General features: G+C 51.5%; 1 pseudogene across 2 annotated transcripts; it reads left to right on the forward strand.

Annotated features, from left to right (window-relative positions):
- On the forward strand, window positions 1,829–3,806 carry LOC100515685 (annotated as a pseudogene). Of its 2 annotated transcripts, none has more exons than XR_002337107.1 (2): window positions 1,829–2,587; window positions 3,027–3,806. The product of XR_002337107.1 is annotated as an EKC/KEOPS complex subunit LAGE3 pseudogene, transcript variant X2 (transcript). The 2 variants fall into 2 exon arrangements; XR_002337106.1 differs by lacking the exon at window positions 1,829–2,587 and adding an exon at window positions 2,666–2,835.

Here is a 20,139-nt window from a genome sequence, read left to right on the forward strand (position 1 = left end):
CTGGTGTAGGCCAGTGGCTACAGCTCCGATTCGGCCCCTAGCCTGGGCACCTCCATATGCCGCGGGAGCAGCCCAAAGAAATAGCAAAAAAAAAAAAAAAAAAAAAAGCCTTTGTTTTTTTTTTTTTAAAAAGTGCATTGTGAGTTTCCAAGAGGAGGTTACAGTACCTAGAATTCCCTGACCATAGTGCTGCATCCATGGTGGAAAGAAGACCTAGTGACCTCTGAGGGTCGCTGATGGGGTGGCCGGGGTCCCCCGACACACCTTCCTCCGCTGGGCACAGAACTTCTAGGTGGGGCTCCCACTGAAGACAGATGCAACTCGTCTCAGAGTTTCTGAGAAACTCCAGCCCCGGGGCAGGTGGGATGAGGGAAAACAGTCGTGTCCCTGCTCCAGTCCGCAGAAGCCGCGCGTGGGGAACGGCAGAGAGATTTCCTGTCTCCACCACCATCTCCCAGTATATTTCTCTTGCCAGCAACTATCAAGGCAGAGCCTTGTCATTGTCCCAACTGATGTCTGTGTCAGTCCATCACACGGCTTTCACGGCCGTCTTCACTGTCACACACATCAAGCCCCTGAGCGGCAGACCTTCTGTCTTGCAACCTGTGCTACGAGAACCGTATTATTATTGCTACCACTGTCGGGAGACCGGTTTCTACAATCGTTTCATAGCCTCTCGGCTTCTATTTTCTATGCAGAAAACTCCATCTTGTCCTGCTTGACTTTACCCTATATTCCTGCTTGAAAAACAGTTGCAGTGCTGGTAAATGACTTCAGAAGAAAGACCTAAAGGCATTAGTTATTCATGTGGTCAGCTGAATGAGGACATAATGCGTGGGTCTAGGCATGGGGGACCTGTGCAGATTGGCACCCCCCTTTGCACAGCATGATATGTCCTGTTAAAATAAAAGAAAGAGGAATCTCATGGCCCCAGGCGGTTTATGAGGGTTCGTTAGCAGGATATGCCTCAGCAAGGAGACCAAGGTGCAAACCTAGGCACGCCCCAAAGATAGGCACACTGCCTGCTGTGTCTGCAGAAGCACAATGGTGATTCTTTAGATGCTATACATAAACAGCTGATGCCAGGCTTCCTCAATGCTAATGATTGTTAAATGCCTAAAGGTCGGAGTAGAAGCTTGACCAGCTACCAGCTACATGACTTTTAAAATAATAATAATAGGAGTTCCCGTCGTGGCGCAGTGGTTAACGAATCCGACTAGGAACCATGAGGTTGCGGGTTCGGTCCCTGCCCTTGCTCAGTTGGTTAAGGATCCAGCGTTGCCGTGAGCTGTGGTGTAGGTTGCAGACACGGCTCGGATCCTGCGTTGCTGTGGCTCTGGCGTAGGCCGGAGACTACAGCTCCGATTCGACCCCTAGCCTGGGAACCTCCATATGCCCCGGAAGCGGCCCAAGAAATAGCAAAAAAAAAAGACAAAAAAAAAAAAAAAAACTATATCCTGCACCTACAACCCCCTCCTCGCTTGACATAATCCTAAAGAGCACAATAGAAGCAGTGAGGTTTCTTGAGGCGGGGCTCTTGGTCCCTGAGACCTTGAGTCCCCTGGTTCCCAGCTTTAATTAAGATAAATATCTCTGTGTCTTGTTTTGTGTTAAAGTTCTCTTGAGTTTCACGGCACCCATTCTTCAGCCATCACCTGCTGAGCTGGTCTCTGCAATCCACTAGTGAAACAAACAAAGAAAGAAGCAAACAAAACAAACAACCCAAGTAGATGACACCCAGTGGCTGAGCTTCTGCTAGGTCCCAGCGCTGTCCTAGGTACCACGTGAGATATGCTATTTCATGAATTCTTATAACCTTGACTTGAGAAAGGTCTTGCTCAAGATTCTGAGTTTAGGGTTTTACCAACTCGCCCGAGGTCACCTAGCATATAAGTGACAGATCTGGCCTGTCTCCAAAGTGGCCAAGAAGACCTCCCATCAATTCTCAGATGACAGCGCTCCAGATGGGTGAGAAGTAGCTGTGCTGACATCTAATCCAATCCCTTCTCCTCTATGGAGAGGCTGAGGTCTGGGCTTGTTGAACACAAGCTGACGTGTGACTGGGGCCAAGGCTGAGGACCGTCCGTCTCCACTGATTTATGATTCTGAATGTCATCACTCTCAAAGAATATCCACGTTCCTCAGGCTTTCGCCTCCCTGTGGGTCCTCCCCTCTCTCGGCAGTGTCATGACTCCTCATCGGCCACAGGGGAAAGCGGTTCTAGTTTTCTCCTAGCTCCAAACATGAACAAAACAAAATCGTTTCTCTTGCCTGGGTTCCCTTCCCTTCTCTGCTTGGTTATGTCTGAGAGGCTTTGGAATTTTCAGAAGAAACATTTGGCAAGCCCAGGGCAGACTTTAGCGAAACAGACACGGAGTAGTCAGAGCCTATAAGATCTCGCGAGATGGAACAAAGCTTGTGAGACTAGAGGGAAAGGAAAACAACAGAGGCTGTGATCAAAGCTGCTCCCGCCAGTCCATCCACTCCAGGCTCTGAATCTTCTTACCCGGTCATCCATGCAGCCGGCAAATCTATGAGCACGCAGCCTCCGTTTCCATGGACACCACCGCCCGCCAGGGACGCAGAGGTAAACAGAAACCTGAGATCCGGGAGGAATACAGGCTGGGGAGCTTGGAGCAGAGACCCCCCCCCCCCCCCCGATCTAGATTTGGGGGTGGGGGCGGAGTCAGGGAGAGGATTAGAGAGACGCCGTTAAGAGAGGATCAAGTAGAGGTGTTGAGGGTGGTTGGAACGGTTGGTGAGCAGGGACTATCAGAGGCCTGGAGGGAAGGAAGGCCCAGCCCCGCACATTCAAGAAGCCAGAAGTTTGGAAGGGTGCGAGGGAGCGAGGGAGGAGGGTTGGAGGGGAAGAAGTAGGCTGGGTTGCATCACAAAGTATTTTGAAAGCCTTGCTGGAGGTGTGTGTGTGTCGGGGGTGGGGGGCACTGCAGAGTCCTGTGTTCAGGTTCTGGATACTTCCTTTTTGTTTTTGTTTTAAAATTCTTTCCCATTATGGTTTATGACAGGGTATTGGATATAGTTCCCTGTGCTCTCCAATAAGATCTCATTGGTGGAGCGCTGCAGCCATGCAGGCGGCGGATGCAGCACGCCCTGGACACATCACGCAGAGCAGCACGGCGGGAGGCCCCGAGGGCCCGGGCTGCAGAGGTGGCCCAGGCGGCCCCAGCAGCCCCCGCGGTGATGGCTGCGTTGCTGCTGATGCAGCCGAGGGAGTTCCGCCTGTGGCGCCAGGATGGCACCCTTCGGCAGCGGGCGGAGAGTCCGCATCCACAGCCAAAAGGCCAGGGAACCGACCACTCGTATTCACCCTAAGCGTACCTTTTCCGTCTTCCTTGGAGGCAGAGATCGCCCGTGGCTCCCTGGCCCCAGATGCTGAACCCCACCGAGGGGCGGCTGGGAAGAAGCTCTCAGTGAGCGCCAGCGTCCTGGCCGTCCACTGGAGAGCTGAAGATTCCCGCCTCCTCCGAATTTCCATCCTAAACTTCCTTGACCAGCTTTCCCTGGCGATTCGCACCATGCAGCGCTTTGGGCCCCCTGTTATCCGCTAAGCCAGGACTGGGGAGACAGGCCAGGGTCTGACCTTGTATCTCTTCCTGGACAGTGCAGCCCGCAAGGGGCATTGATTCCTGTAGGAGTTGCCAGTTTATTATGGGGGCCTAATCTTTTGCCTGTATTGGCCCTTGGGCGCTCAGGATCCACTTGCTTTGTTTGATGCTTAAATATTTCTTAACCACAGAAAATAAAACTGAGCTTCCATGCTTAAAAAAAAAAAAAAAAGAGAGAGAGAGAGCTATTTTGAATCTTGTTGTTTATCCATTCTAAGTAACGCTTTGTATCTACTAGTCCCAAACTCCAAATCTAACCCTCCCCTGCCTCCTCCCCCTTGGCAACCACAGGGCTGTTCACTATGCCTGCTGAGTCTGTTTCTGTTTCACAGATAAATTCATTTGTGTCACATTTTATTTTTTAGGGCTGCACTGTGGCACATGGGAGTTCCGGGGCTAGGGGTTGAATCGGAGCTACAGCTGCTGGCTTACACCACAGCCACAGCAACACTGGGTCCTTGACCCACTGAGGGAGGCCAGGGATCAAACTCACACCTTCATGGATCCTAGTCGTGTTTGTTACCACCGAGCCATGACGGGAACTCATGTATCATATTTTAGATTCCATATATAGGTGATATTATACTGTATTTGTCTTTCACTTTCTGACTTACTTTGCTTAGTATGAGAATCTCTAGTTGCATCCATGTTGCTGCAGGTGGCATTATTTCATTCTTTTTATGGCTGAGTAGTACTCCATTATATATATGTACCACATCTTCTTTAGCCATTCCTCTGTTGATGGACACAGATTGTTTCTATGTTTTGGTTATTGTGAATAGTGCCGCTGTGGACATGGGGGTGCATTTATCTTTTTGAATTATAGTTCTGTCCAGATATATGCCTAGGAATGAGGTTGCTGCATCGTATGGCAACTCTATATTCAGTTTTTTTGAGGAATCTCCATACTGTTCTTCACAGTGGTTGCTTCAATTTACATTTCCACCAACAGTGTGGAAGGGTTAGGCTGTGGAATCCTCTAGTGTTCAATTTCTAGAGCAATCTTGGGGGCTGCGCCGAGGCTGCTATGAGCCCCTTGCTTACACCCACATTTCCTATCTGTGCAGGGCAACTGCTGGGGGTCGTGGGAGCTTGGTGGTAGCCCCCCCCGCCCCAGTTCAAATACTAACCCCATTCCTCCCAGAGTGTTTCCTCCTATAAGGTGGTTCTGGGGGGACCAAAGTTCAGAGAGGTTCAGTGACTTGTCTAAGGATCAACAGCTGGTCGGGAACTCCCTACCTCCTTGGTTTTGAGCCCACGTGCATGGGATTCCATGGCTGGTGGGATTTCCTTTTGGCAACTTGTCTCATCCCCTTACAAGAGATTTGGGAGTGTTTCTAGATCTCACTAGATCTATCCTCCTAATTTGTTCAGCTTTCCATAGCTTGATCTCCTAAGGGTCCCATGAAATTCCACCCTGAATAGAACTGGGAATCCAGGGCACTGGCCTATTCTGGGAAGGTTTTAAACATTTGAGTGACATTATGATGCCAGCAAGGATGGTACTGGGAGGAAGGAGGCTGGGCTGATGGCCTGGGGGGGGGGGGCGGATGGGGGGTGGCAAAAGCCAGGGTCGTTAAATTGGGAAATGCGGGCAGTTTCCATCAGCTTCCGATTCCTTCACAGCTGTGGCTGCAGCGGCCCCTTGTGGCCATTTTACACCCGAGGAAACTGGTGTCGGACAATCTTAGCGCTAAGAGGGGAGGTATCTTTCCTTCGATGGCCTCCTTCACTCCTTTGTTGCCCAAAGAAGGAAAGACACATGCCTAGGGTCACGCAGCTAGAATCGGAGTCTTTGGACTTCCAGTCTTTCTGGGACTCTTTCTTCGTACCCCTCTCAGCTCGGTGCCCGTCTGCTCTCCATAGGGGGGCCGGGGAGTAGCCTGGAGTGTAGGGCCTGTCCTTTCCCAGACCGACCCCTCTAACCCTAAGAACTGGGCACAGTCAGAAATGCAGTAAGAGGGGGGCTGTATCAATTGTCAGGGCGGCGCCGAGTTGGCCAGGTCCCGGGACCTCCAGGGGGCGCTTTGGCGCCGAGTTGGCCGGGTCCCGGGAGTCCCGCTTGAACCTGCGGAGGGCGCTCAGCCTGCTGAAGACAAAGGGAGGAGCTTTGTCAGTCCCCCCCCGCCCCCGCCCCGCCCTGAGCCGGCAACTACTGGTTGAAGCTCCGGAGTGGACCCCACCGCCTCTGATCCGCCTTGTGATCCCCTCTTCTCTCGGAACCTCCGAATAGCCTGGGGAGGTGGGCAGGCAGGATCCTTGTCACGGGTACTGAGACCAGCCAGCTACTAAGGACAGCAGCTCCCCGGCCCCCTGTCCCTGTGTCCTTCAGCAAGTCACTTAATTTTCTGTGCCGCAGTATCATCTGTGAGACGGGTGGTTATGATATCTCTGGGAAGATTGTTGTAAGAAGTGGACATAACGAATTATGTCCTGGTGCCTCATCTTGGGTAGCTGGTGTAGGAAATGTGGGGCTGCAGGGTCCAGGCTGTGCCATCAGAGCCCTGCTGTGTCTCCCTGAGGCAGGGGTGAGCTTCCCTGGACTCTGGGGTGCAGGGCGTGGGCCGCACTGCTCAGGCTGTTGCAGCCGGTGCGGCGATGGCGCTGAGAGCGGCCAGGGCTGGCGGGATCAGGGCCAGGGCCTGGGCAGGGTGTGAAGGATGTGGGCTGAATCACTCAGCAGCCCAGACACTGTGGAGTGAAGGGGCGGGAGTGCGGGGGCCGGCCAAGTCCGGCAGCACCAGGCACCAGATACCAGGCTTGGAGGCAGCCCTGCGGAAGGAGGCGAGGGCATGGCACCGGCGGCGCCAGCCCCACACCAGCTCTTATCCTGCGGGTGTGCTCCGGGAGCAGGGGTGGAGCTACAGGAGAAATGTGCCCTGGGACAGCTCAGCGTGTGTGCCTGTGTGGGGGGCATGGTCCAGGGAACCGATGAGGGTCAGGCTGCTTCTCTCCCCTCTTCTGCTGCCCACCGCCTCTGCTCCCCGCCCTTCCCCCTTGCTAAGGCCATTCTTCCTGCTCCTGGGGCTGGGGGTGGAGGAGAATGCCCCGTGGGCCCCTCCCAGCCCTGGTGGGGATACCATCTAAGACAGACAGACGGGGCGGTGTCTGCACTTGCACCAGGTCCAGGGCAGCTGACCTCCCACTGGGACTTGAGCCACACCGGCATGGCTCAGGGTGCCTGCAGGATATGCTGACACTCAGGGTCAGCTGAATGCACTTTAGAGGAAGAACTGTTTTTGGAGGTCTGGACAGGAGCAAGGATGGGGTAGCAATGGGGGGAGGGGAGCCTGGAAACTGAAGGGGCCAGTAGGGGAGGGGAGCCGGGAGCTGGGGAGGGCTCTGCGCAGAGGGCTGCCCCGCAGGAGCAGTGACCTCAGCTGCCCTGCAGGGGGAGTACGTGCCCGCCTCGCTCTTGCCTCCCGCCCACCTCCGGCAGCCGCTTCCCATTGGCTGATCCAAAGGGGCCGCGGAGATCAGCCTTGGGGCACAGAGCCAGGCCGAGAAGGGTGGAGACTAGTTCTGGAAGGAAGCGATAGAATTATCAGGGGGTGGGAGACAAATATAAATATAATCAATATGATAAAATATAAACCTTGCCCCCAGGAAACTCATCACCTGGTTGAGGAGATCAGAGGCTATAAGCTATCACCAGGAGATGTGGGGTGGGACAGCCCCAGGAGAGGGTCAGATAAAGCTCAAGGCAGGTCAGAGGTGGGAAGGAGTTGGGGAGCAGAGGGTGACAGCAGTCACAGGGCCTTGAAGGTGGTGTATTGATTTCCTGCTGCTGCTTGAAAAAGTTACCACAGACTCAGTGGCTTAAAACAACACAAGCTTACTATCTTACAGTTCCGGAGTTTCGGAAGCCTGAAATGGGTCCTACAGGCTAAAATCAAGGTCTCTGCAGAATGGCGTTCCTCCTGGAGGTTTTGGGGGAGAATCCGTTTCCTGGTCTTTTCCAGCTTCCAGGGCCGCCTGGGTTCCTAGGCTTTTGGCCCTTTCCTCCTCCAAAGTGCACCACTCCAGGGATTTCTCATTGTGCCTCAGTGGGTTATGAACCTGACTAGTATCTCGGAGGATGCAGGTTTGATCCCTGGCCTCATTAAGGATCTGGCATTGCCGTGGCTGTGGCATAGGTAGGCCGACAGCTGCAGCTCCGATTTGATCCCTAGCCTGGGCACTTCCATATGGCAGGTGCGGCCAAAGTGTATCACTCCAACCTCTCTTTCCAGGGCCACCTCTGGACCATTTGCTTCCCTCTTACAAGGCCCCTTGTGATCACCTGGTGCCCTTTTCCATGATCCGGGACAATGATCCATTGCAAGAGCCTTAACTTCATCACATCTGCTTGGTCCCTTTTTGCCACGTGGGATGCATGTTCACCAGTTCTGGGCATTAGGACTTGCACACCTTTGGAGGGTCCGGCTTGGACCTGTGATGGCTGAGAGTGAGGACCCTGCAGGTGGAGGGGCCGGCTGAGCAGGACACCTGCAGCTGCTGCCAGCACCAGGTGTGCAGTTGCAGGGAGGTGTGGTTTGGGGGAAACAGGCCTGGGGAAGCTGAAAGGCCAGAGTCTGTCCCATTTCCAAATAAACATAGTTGGCCTCTTGAGTTGAGGGAGCAAATATTGCCCCAGAAGGACGGGTGGGCCCTTGGGCGCCGGTTAGTGCCACTGTGTGGCATTCATTCCACTGTTTTATGGAAGCACCAGTCCTGGCCAGTTTCGGCTTTGTCGTTGTCCCTCAGTGGTGTACTCCATTTAGCCCAGCTCCCTTCCCACCCATGCAACCCAATCCCCCCACCCCTGACAGCTTCAGAATCAGTACTGCTCTCTCTTCCGAGAAAGCGCAGGTCTGGACTTGTGTTCCCCGGGAGGCCTTCCCCGCCTCCTCCCCTCTGATTCTCTCCTCTGACTTTACCCCCCAGCCACACCCAGCTGCTCCCAGCTCCCAGGCCCCTCATTCACTTACAAAAATCTGTGCCTCCTGAGCAGCCACCCACGCAGGCCTGGGACTTAACACATCCAACCTTCCTATTGGTGTTAGAAGCTAGCAACTGTTGAAGGCTCTTCGTCTGCCTGTTTAAATTTTATTAAAACAGGAGTTCCTGTCGTGGCACAGTGGTTAACGAATCCGACTAGGAACCGTGAGGTTGCGGGTTCGGTGCCTGCCCTTGCTCAGTGGGTTAACGATCCGGCGTTGCCGTGAGCTGTGGTGTAGGTTGCAGACGCGGCTCGGATCCTGTGTTGCTGTGGCTCTGGCGTAGGCCGGGGGCTACAACTCCGATTCGATCCCTAGCCTGGGAACCTCCATATGCCGCAGGAGCGGCCCAAGAAATGGCAAAAAGACCAAAAAAAAAAGAAAAAAATAAAATAAAATAAAGTAAAATAAATTTTATTAAAACAATTTTCAATTTTTTTTTTTTCTGTCTCTTTGTCTTTCTAGGGCCACACCTATGGCATATGGAGGTTTCTAGGCTAAGGGTATAATTGGAGCTGTAGCCGCTGGCCTGTGCCACAGCCACAGCAACGCAGGATCTGAGCCATGTCTGCAACCTACACCACAGCTCACAGCAACGCTGGATCCCAACCCACTGAGCGAGGCCAGGGATCGAACCCCCATCTTCATGGGTGCTAGTCGGTTTTGTTAACCGCTGAGCAACGACGGGAACTCCCAAATTTTCAAAATTTTATGGCCGCAGCCACAGCGTATGGAAAGCCAGAGATGGAATCCGAGATGGAATACAACTTACCCTGCAGCTGCTGCAACGCTGGATCTTTTAACCCACTATGCCTGGGGGGTGGGGGGGGCTGGGAACTCCCCAGGCACTGTTCTTTTTTTTTCCCCTTTTTTTTTAGGGCCACACCTGAGCATGTGGACCAGGCTAGGGGTCAAACTGGAGCCACAGCCTCCGCAATACGGAGTCCGAGCTGCATGCATCTGGGAACTGTGCCTCAGCTTGCAGCAACGTCAGATGCTTAACCCATTCATCGAGGCCAGGGATCGAACCTGCATTCTCAACAGACACTATGTGGGGTTCTTAACCTGCTGAGCCGCAACAGAAACTCCCAGGCACTGTTCTTTACATATGACTTTTATTTTTCTGAGGTCGGTGTTCTTAGCCCCATTTCAGAGATGAGGAAACGGAGGTTCTGAGAGAGTAACTGGCTTTGGATGACATGGCTGGAAAATAGTGGATCCATGAATCAGGGTGTATTTTATAGGGGAGGAAATTGAAGCTCGGAGAGGTTAAACGCCTGGGCCAAGGCTAAGGAGTAATTCTTAAACCGAGGTGTGGCTCGTTTCAAAGGCCAGGCTCGTCACTGTCCCGCCACACAGTCACTCATTAATCTTAACTGCCACACTACACTGCTCAGCCTCTGTCCCGCAGTTATTTGTACAGAGCTTCCCCTCTCCCACCCGCAACTCGCCAACCCTACAGAGATCTGGCCAGGGACTGGGCCCCGGGTCTCTTTCAGCTCTGTGTTCTGCATCTTGCACTGGGACCATGCAGGGCAGACAAGGGAAGAAGGAATGAATGATGCTTCCTGGGTGCGGCTCTCTGAACACAGCTCAGGGAGGCCACCTGCAGCCCGCCACCCCCACCCCCCCACCCCGGATCCAGAGGGGCTACAGTTTTAAGGCCCTGCTGGGCTCAGGCTTGGGGTCCCAGGGCATCCACATTTCTTGGCAGATCCGAAAGCCCGAGTTTATTTATTTATTTTTCACAAATGTATTTTCTATGTAGTTTTTGGAAGAGGTACTACGTGCATGATAACTGTATAAACATTTAAAAGTATGAAGGATATATGACAAAATGATAGTCTTACTGCATCTGTTGAATCCGATCTCCCAGCTCCCCTCCTGGGAAGTATCCTGGCCGTCACCTTCTTGTGTATTTTTCTAGAGCTATCCTGTGCATATACAAATATTTATTGTCCAAGTTCTTCCCTGGAGCACACATACAAAGGCTAGCAAATGATACACGTTGCACTGCAATCTTACTTTTTCATTTAATGAACTATTTGGAAAGGAATTCCTGTCGGGGCTTCAGCGGTAACGAACCCAGTTAGTATCTGTGCGGATGTGGGTTCAATCCCTGGCCCTCCTCAGTGGGTTAAGGATCCCATGTTGCTGTGGCTGTGGCGTAGGCTGGCAGCTGCAGCTCCGATTTGACCCCTAGCCTTGGAATGTCCCTACGCTGCTGGTGTGGCCCTAAAAAGACAGAAAAAGAAATTGGGAAGTCTTTCCTTTCAGTCCTATATAGAGCTGCCTCATTCTTTTTGATGCTTGCATGGTGTTCTATGGTATGGAGTTCTCGTATAAGCGCTATGTAGGTATTAAAAGTAACACTGCAGCGAACATCCTAGTACATCATGTCATTTGTATGTGTGCAAAAAATACACCCGAAAGATAAAGACCTGTAGGAGAAGTTGACAGCTCAAAGAATTATATTTAAAACTTTTTTTTTTCTTTTCTTTTTACGGCCACACTTGTGACTTATGGAAGTTTCCAGCCCAGGGGTCGAATCGGAGCTGTAGCTGGGGTCTCCACTGCAGTCACAGCAGCATCAGATCTGAGCCACATCTGCAACCTGCTCCTTAGCTTGTGGCAATGCCGAATCCTTAACCCACTGGGTGTGGCCAGGGATCGAACCCGCATCCTCATAGAGGCAATGCTGGGTCCTTAACCCACCGAACCACAACGGGAGCTCCTATATTTAAAATTCTGATGGAACTTGGAAATCACTGTTCATAGAGTTTGTGCTGATTTAACTGCTACCAACAGTGTGTGGATGGTCCATTTCCCCAAGTCCTCAACAAATAGTTACCCGCCCTTTTCAGCTTTACCAACACGACATGTCAAACATGAGAAATCACGAGAGTCTAAATTTGCATTTCTCTTATGGCGAATGAGGTTGAACATTTTCCTGTATTTAAATGCAGTCTGTATTCTTTCCTGGGAATCGTTTGCTCCTATACTTTGCTCTTTTCTCCTCCTGGGTTGTTGATCTCTTACTTGGTTATTCAAAGGAACTCTTTAAATATCTTAAGGCTATTGGCTGTTGGTTCACCAAACAGATTGCCAGAAGTTCTCCTTTGAGTTCCCACAAATTCTGCAGTGAAAGTCTCCCTGCTTATCACTTTCCACCTTCAACTCTAGTTATTTGCCTACTTATTTTATCTCCTCACGTTCCCAGTAACTTTCACTCACAGAATTGGATTTTTTTAAAAATTAAAAAATTTTTTTTGTCTCTCTCTCTTTTTTTTTTTTTTTCTGCCTTTTCTAGGGCCGCTTCTGCGGCATATGGAGGTTCCCAGGCTAGTGATCTAATTGGAGCTCTAGCTGCCGGCCTACACCATAGCCACAGCAATGTGGATCCGAACTGTGTCTGCGACCTACATCACAGCTCATGGCAACGCTGGAATCCTTAACCCACTGAGCAAGGCCAAGGATCAAACCTGCGTCCTCATGGATACTAGTCGGGTTCGTTACCCATGAGCCATGACGGGAACTCTGGAATCTGATTTAAAGCTCATGCTCTCCATGCACGATGAATGCTGACTTTTCCATTAGGTGCTGGGAGGCAGTGCTCCTTGGATCTCTTACATTCCTGGTCGTCTTGCAACCAGAGGCTCTGACAGCTTTTGTTCTGGTCTGTCTTTTCCAGGATGTTTTAGTAGTAAACTTTTACCCACATACCTATGGTCAATTAATCTTTAACAAAGGAGGCAAGAATAAACAGTGGAGAAAAGAAGGGCACTTCAGCAAGTGGCGTTGGGAAACTGCATAGCCACACGTGAATCAATGAAGTTAGAACACCTTCTCATACCATATCCAAAAATAAATCCAGAGTGGTTTAAAGACCTAAATATAAGACAGGGCACCATAAACCTCCTAGAAGAGAACATAGGCAAAACATTCTCTGACACAAATCATTGCAATGTTTTCTTAGATCACTCTCCCAAGGCAAAAGAGACAAAGGCAAAAATAAACAAATGGGACCTAATCAAACTTAAAAGTTTTTTGCACAGCAAAGGAAACCAAGTGAAAAGACAACCCACGGGCTGGGGAAAAATATTTGCAAACGATGGGGGTGACGAGGGCTTAATTTCCAAATTAAGCTCATAGAACCCAATATCCAAAAGCCAAATAACCCAATCAAAAAATGGGCAAAGACCTACATAGATATTTCTTCAAAGAAGACATACAGATGGCCAATGGGCCCATGAAAAGGTGCTCAACGTTGTTAATTATTAGAGAAATGCAAATCAAAACTGCAATGAGATATCACCTCACACTGGTCAGAATGGCCATTATCAAAAAGTCCTACACATAATAGGAGCTCCGTTGTGGCTCAGTGGTAGCAAACCCAGATAGTATCCACGGAGTATTCGGGTTTGATCCCTGGCTCTGCTCGGTGGGTTAGGGATCCGACATTGCTGTGAGCCGTGGTGTATGCTGTAGACATGGCTGGGATCTGGTGTTGTTGTGGCTGTGGTGTAGGCCAGCAGCTGCAGCTCTGATTCAACCCCTAGCCTGGGAACTTCCATATGCTGCAGGTATGGCCCTAAAAAACACACACACACAAAAAATAAAATAAAATTAAATTAAAAAGTCTACAAATAATAAATGCTGGAGAGACTGTGGAGAAAAGGGAACTCTCCTACACTGTTGGTAGGAGTGTAAATTGGTGTAGCCACTGTGGAAAACAGTATGGAGTTTCCTTGAAAAACAGAAAATAGAATTACCATATGATCTAGCCATCTCACTCCTGGGCATACATCTGGAAAAGACAAAAACTCTAATTCAAAAAGATGCATGCCCTCCAATATTCCTAGAAGCGCTTTTTACAATAGCCAAGACATGGAAGCCACCTGCATCCTTCAGCAGATGAATAGATAAAGAAGACAAAGAAGATCAGCCGGAACAAAAGCGTGAAAATAACGCCATTTGCGGAACGTGGTTGGATCTAGATATCATTATACTGAGGGAAGTCAGAGAAAGACAACTGTCTTATGATATCCCTTATATGCGCAACCTAAAAAAATAGCACAAGTGAATTTATTTACAAAACGGAAATAGACTGGAGTTCCCCTTGTGGCGCAGTGGTTAACGAATCGGACTAGGAACCATGAGGTTGCGGGTTTGATCCCTGGCCTTGCTCAGTGAGTTAAGGATCTGCATTGCCGTGCGTGAGCTGTGGTGTGGGTCGCAGACGCGGTTCGGATCCCGCATGGCTGTGGCTGTGGCGTGTAGGCCGGCGGCTACAGCTCTGATTGGACCCCTAGCCTGGGAACCTCCATATGCTGCGGAAGCGGCCCTAGAAAAGGCAAAAAGACAAAAAACAAAACAAAACAAACAAACAAACAAAACCAGAAATAGACTAACAGGTAGAGAAAACAAACTTAAGGTTACCGAAGGGGAAAGCGTGGGGGAGAGATAATCAGGAGTTTGGGATTAGCAGATACAAACCAGTATATATAAAATAGAGAAACAAGAAGGATTTAGTGTATACACAGGGAACTACCTTTGGAATCTTTAATCACTTATAATGGAGAAGAATCTGAAAAAAAAAAATAACTGAATCACTTTTTTGTAAACCTGAAACGAACGTAATATTGTAAATCAGGTCTACCTCAAAAAAAAAAAAATTAGTGAACTTTTTTGAAGGATAGCGATAGAAACTCCCTCTTGAGCAGAGACAGGCTTTTTTGTTCGTTTGTTTTACTCTTCCATATCAATGATGATTTTTCTTCTGGAGGGAAGATCAGACAGGTTTGCTTGTGGCTCATTATAAGAGGTTGGGTTTGGGAGTTCCCCTTGTGGCTCAGTGGTTTACAAACCTGACTAATGTCCATGAGGACGCAGGTTCGATCCCTGGTCTCCATCACTGTGTTAAGGCTCTGGTGTTGCCGTGAGCTGTGGTGTAGGTCACAGACATGGCTTGGATCTGGCATGGCTGTGGCTGTGGGGGTGGCTGGCAGCTGCAGCTTCGAATCAGTCCCTAGCCTGGGAACTTTTCTATGCCATGGGAGTGGTCCTAAAAAGACAAAAGAAAAAAAAAAAAAAGAAAAAAAAATTTGGTTTCCTAAAGCATGGGGTTTTTCAGCTGGGATGCAGAAGCCATTTATAGGTGGCAGTGAGCTGGATCAAGCTTTGCATTGTCCCCATGGTACCCGGGGTTGGGGGAAGGGCGAGAGGAATCAGTGCAAACTCGAAGCTAGAGCTGCTGAGAGTAATGAGGTCCTGGGTCTCTGACCCCGGGAGTCTCGTGTCTTCTACCAGAGTTCACTGAACTGTGGCAGGTCAACTTGTTAACTTGCCAAAGGAGTATGTCTCAGACGCTTATAGTTCTCAACGACTAGGCAGCTGGGCAAAAGGAGGCTTTGATCATCTGAGCCCAAGGTCCTCCAGATAGGAAGCAGCAACATTGGGCCTGGACCTGGGTCTCCTATTCACCCCACAGGTTCTGGCCATGCCAGCACGGCCTTCCCCTGTTGGCAGGTAGACTGCCTGTGGCGAGGCTCCTTGTGGCAGATTTATCTGCGTGTCTCTCTCTCTCTCATCTGCATGGTTTCAACACAGGGGTTTGAGGGAGCTCATTCTTAGGTTGGTAGCTCTCCAATTTTAGTGAGACTTAGAGTCACCTAATGCAGACTTATTAAAAATGTAGGCTCACCCTAGAGACCTAGAGATTCGATTTGGTAACCCTAGGGTGGAACCCAGGAATCAGCCTTTTTTTTTTTTTTTTTTTCTTTTTTATGGCCGCACCATATGGAAGTTTCCAGGCTAGGGGTCGAATTGGAGCTGCAGCTACCAGCCTACACAGCCACAGCAATGTCAGATCTGAGCTGCATCTGCGACCTCCACCGCAGCTCACGGCAACGCCAGATCCTTAACCCACTGAGCAAAGCCAGGGATTGAACCTGCATCCTCATGGATACGAGTCAGGTTTGTTACTGCTGAGCCACAGCGGGAACTCGGGAATCAGCATTTTATTTTATTTATTTATTTATTTATTTTTTGGGGAATCAGCATTTTAAACAAGCTTCCCAAATGCTGCGGTCCCAGGGGGTCTAAGGACCTCACGCTAAGTCCTTGCTTTGTGAACCTGCTGCCGGCTGATCAAGAGTCACTTGATCACAGTCGGCTTGAGACGGATGAGCCTGGTGCTGGGGAGAGGCATTGGCGATCGGCTCCGAGGGCCACACTGTCATCATTTGGACTTGAGGGATGAGGCTGGGATGAGGAGGGAGGCAGAGGGGAGGAGTGAAGGAGTTGCTGGGACACACAGCCGGGATGACAGCCCTGTGTTCCCAGCTTCAGGGCGCCCTGCACTCGGCTGTCTGACTCATCTGACCCTTTGCATGTGTCACCTCCTGACTCAAAAGCCGCTGTTGGCTTCCACAGGGATTAAAAAAAAAAAAAAATCAAATCCTGTAACCCGACCTGCAAGACCCTTCCCTGCCTGAGTCTAGCCAGCCCTGCAGCCTCCTGATTCTCCTTTGGCACAGGGGTCAGACCTCGAGGCCCAGGGTCAGACCTCTTGAGCTCACATCCCATCCCTGCCACCTACCAATCTTGGAGCTCAAGCAAATTGTCTTCAGTCTCCCAGGCAGTGAAATGGGGATATTGCTATTTGTAACTTTTGCGACCTATCTATAGTGCAGAGGAGGGTTTTTTGTTGTTTTTCTTTCTTTCTTTTTAGGGCTGCTGCACCCCCAGGATTTGAAGGCTAGGGGTTGAATCGCAGCTGTAGATGCCAGCCTACACCACAGCCACAGCAACAAGAGATCCGAGCAGAGTCTGTGACCTACACCACAGCTCTTGGCCACACTGGATCCTTCACCTACTGAGCGAGGCCAGGGATGGAACCCACTTCCTCATGGACACTAGTCAGGTTCGTAACTGTTAAGTCACAATGGGAACTCCCACATAGAGGAGTTTTGATGATTTAAACAAGTCAGTGTAAGCCACACACACTTGAACAGAGTCAGGTGTGTAGTCAGGACTCAATATATTTGGACTGTTTTTACAGGATGCTTGCTGGAAATTTCCACCCATCTGCCACCTTGGGCTGATTTTTGTGTTTTGGTTTTTGGCCACACCTGCAGCATGTAGAAGTTCCCAGGCTAGTGACTGAACCCAAGCCACAGCAGCGACCTGAGCCACAGCAGTGACACCACCAGGTCCTTAACCCTCTGAGCCACCAGGGAACTCCTGGGCTGTTTTTACAGGATCCTTCGTGGAATTTTCCACCCATCTGCCACCTCAGGGTCCTCATTCCTTTCACCATTCACTGCATCTCAGCTTGGGCTCTGCTCACCCCTCCTCCTCCAGGAGGCCCTCCCCGCTCACCCCAGGACTTACTCAGGCTGCCCTCCTTCCCTGAGCTCCAGCAGCCCTTTGTATGTGTCCTTCCTCTGCCCCTGGCCTGCCACCTGCTCTTGTCGGGAGCCTGCAGTGTTTACCCCTTTCTCTTCCGTGAGCTCAGCCCTGCCCCTGGGGGCAGACAGCCTGGATCCAGGGTACCCGCCCGCTGGGTTCAGTTGGGCAGGAAACCAGCTGTGTGAGCTCAGGCAGAGGCAATCCTTCTCCTGTCTCAGCCTCCTGACCTGCAATCTGATGGAGTTGGGCAAAAAAGCACCATTGAGGGAGTTTCAGGAGAGGGAGAACCCTCTGCTGAAGCAAAATCTTACAGGGAGGGAGTCCCCGTTCCTTACAGAGACCAGAGGCCAGACCTGAAAACCTCGGGAGAGGAGTTTTCTCTCCGCTGGTCCTACTGGTGTAGGGGTTTCCTCACATTGGTCTTGCTGGGCCTGCAGTCAAGCTCTACTTCTTTTTTTTTTTTTTTTTGTCTTTTTGCCATTTCTTGGGCCACTCCTGCAGCATATGGAGGTTCCCAGGCTAGGGGTCAAATCCGAGCCGTAGCCACTGGCCTATGCCAGAGCCACAGCAATGCGGGATCCGAGCCACGTCTGTGACCTACACCACAGCTCACGGCAACGCTGGATCGTTAACCCACTGAGCAAGGATAGGGACCGAACCCGCAACCTCATGGTTCCTGGTTGGATTCATTAACCACTGTGCCATGATGGGAACTCCTAGCTTTACTTTTATTTCTTTTTTTTTTCTTAAAAAAATTTATTTTTGACATTCCCACTGTGGCTTAGTGGTTAACGAACCCAACAAGGATCCATGACACAGGTTCGATCCCTGGCCTCGCTGGGTGGATTAAGGGTCCGACGTTGCCCTGAACTGTGGTGTAGGTGGCAGGTGCAGCTTGGATCCAGCATTGCTGTGGCTTCGGCTGTAGCTCCGAGTCACCCTCTAGCCTGGGAACCTCCATATGCCATGGGTGTGGCTCTAAAAAGACAAAAAAAAAATTTTTTTTTTTTAAATTGAAGTTGATTTACAATGTTCTGTCAATTGGTTCACTCTCTTTCTTAGTGGTCAAGTGGAGGATAAGGACTGGGGACAATGGGCCTGGCAGGAACGGCGAGTTCCGGGTTCCAGAGCCTTCCCTCCCCCTCCCTGACTCAAACCCTCCTTCCCAAAGCCCAGATACCCATCTCCCGGCCTGAAGGTGCTTGTTTGGTTTCTGTGTGCTGGGGCCTCTCTGTGTGTTTACGGAGCTAGGGCCCGATGTCTCTGCTGGATCTTCTGGTCTCCACCGGCCCCCCAGCCCTAATCCCAGACAAGGCCTGCAGAGGAGGGGCCCACCCCCTCCCCAAGCCCAGCACATTCCACCGGAGGGGGCTGGGGCTCAGGCCCAGGGTGACGGAGGGCTTCCTGGCCCTGTGGATCCAGGCTGATTGGACTCCTCCTTGGTGCTGGCCCGGGCAGCTGTGAGGCCTCAGGCTGGTGCTCAGGCACCCCAGTGATGGGGGGTGGGGTTGGCATCCTACAGGACCTGCCGGGAATGGCAGCCAGGTGCCCAAGGGAGCCAATGAGGTTTGGCTTAATGGTGTGTGTGTGTGTGTGTGTTTGTGTGTGTGTGTGTGTGTGTGTGTGTCTTGGTGCAGTTTCCTTGCCAATCATCTGTTCATTGATCAGTATGCACCTTGGATACCAGGCCCCTGGCAGAGGGTGGGATCTCAGTTGCTCTTTCTCTGGGCAAAGGGGCACCTCCCTGCTCAGACCCCAGACCTGGGGCGCTCCAGACACCACTCCTGATGTTCCCAGTTTCCGGCAGGCCACCTCGTTATGGGATTCTTTGCGGTTTCTGCTTAATGAATGTTTACCCTGCAGCCGGCTGGAGCCAGGAGGAGCCAGGAGGAGCCAGGAGGGGCCACGAGGGGGTCAAGGCTCAGCATCTGTCTCCAGCAGGGCTCTGAATTCCAGCTGCCCACCCACCTGCATTCCTCGCTGGGGCAGAAGCGGTTTTTCCAGGAACTTGGCTAATCTGACCCCTGCCTTCCCCAGTCTCCTGGGCCCGACTTGCCAGCTTGAGGCCAGTGGAGCCTGAGGCAAGTCAGAATGAAAATATGTAACCCTCCCCGCCATTATAGAGATGATACATGTTCATTGTTGCTCTGTGGCAAATTTAGAAATTGCAGGTGCTGCTCAGAAGCCACCTCCCTACTCCGAGCTGTGACCGTGGGCTCCACGAGGGTGGGGCCTGCATGGACACAGCCTTTGTCTTCCCCCTCCCTCAGTGGGCATTTGTGCTGGCAGGCATGGGCACAGCGAGGGCCTGGTGAGTGGAACCCTGGTGGCGGAACCTAATTCCACCAGGTCTTCTTTCAAAGCAGATCTGAGGATGACCCTGCGGGCGGGGGGTGACCACAGTCCTTCTGGAGGGGGACTGGATCAGCCAAGGCTCGGGCCCCAAGCTCTACTCCTCTCTTCTCCTCCTGAGCCTCCCCCAGGACACCTCCAGCAGACCGTTGGCGCTGCCTTCAGGATACGCCCCCAAGTCAGGCCACTTCTCGCCAAGCTCTCAGATGTCATCAGAAGCAGCCCCAGCTTCTCTAGCCTGGCCTTTGTAAAAGTCTCTTGTCAGATCTCCAGTTTCCTCCCTTGGCCCCATGATCTGGACAGTGACCAGAGGGGTCCCAGGGCCCCTCTGATTAAAGCCCCATTGCTGTCAGAGTAAAGCCTAGCTCCCCAACAAGACTGTAGACCTGAGCCCGGGTCTCGGGGCTCCCCTCCTGCACACCCTCACCTGGAACACTTCTCTCTGCCCCGGGGCTACTGGGGTTCCTGGAACACACTGAGCTTGTTGTTTTGTTTTTGTTTTTTTCTTTTTCTTTTTCAGCCACACGGGTGGCCTGTGAAAGTTCCTGGGGGCCAGGGACTGAATGTGAGCTGCGGCTGCAGCCCACACCACAGCTGCGGCAAAGCCAGAGCCGTAACCTACTGCTACAGCAGGAATCCTGAGCTCATTCTTCCCTGAGGAGTCTGCCTCTGCTGTGTCTTCTGTCCCAGGCCCCAAGGATCTGGAGGCTTCTTGGCCTCACTCAGGTCTCTGTCCAGGCACTGCCTCCTCAGGAGCCTTCTCTGCCCCC

The sequence above is a fragment of the Sus scrofa genome, chromosome 12 (assembly GCF_000003025.6).
Source record: "Sus scrofa isolate TJ Tabasco breed Duroc chromosome 12, Sscrofa11.1, whole genome shotgun sequence".
Lineage (NCBI taxonomy): Eukaryota > Metazoa > Chordata > Mammalia > Artiodactyla > Suidae > Sus > Sus scrofa.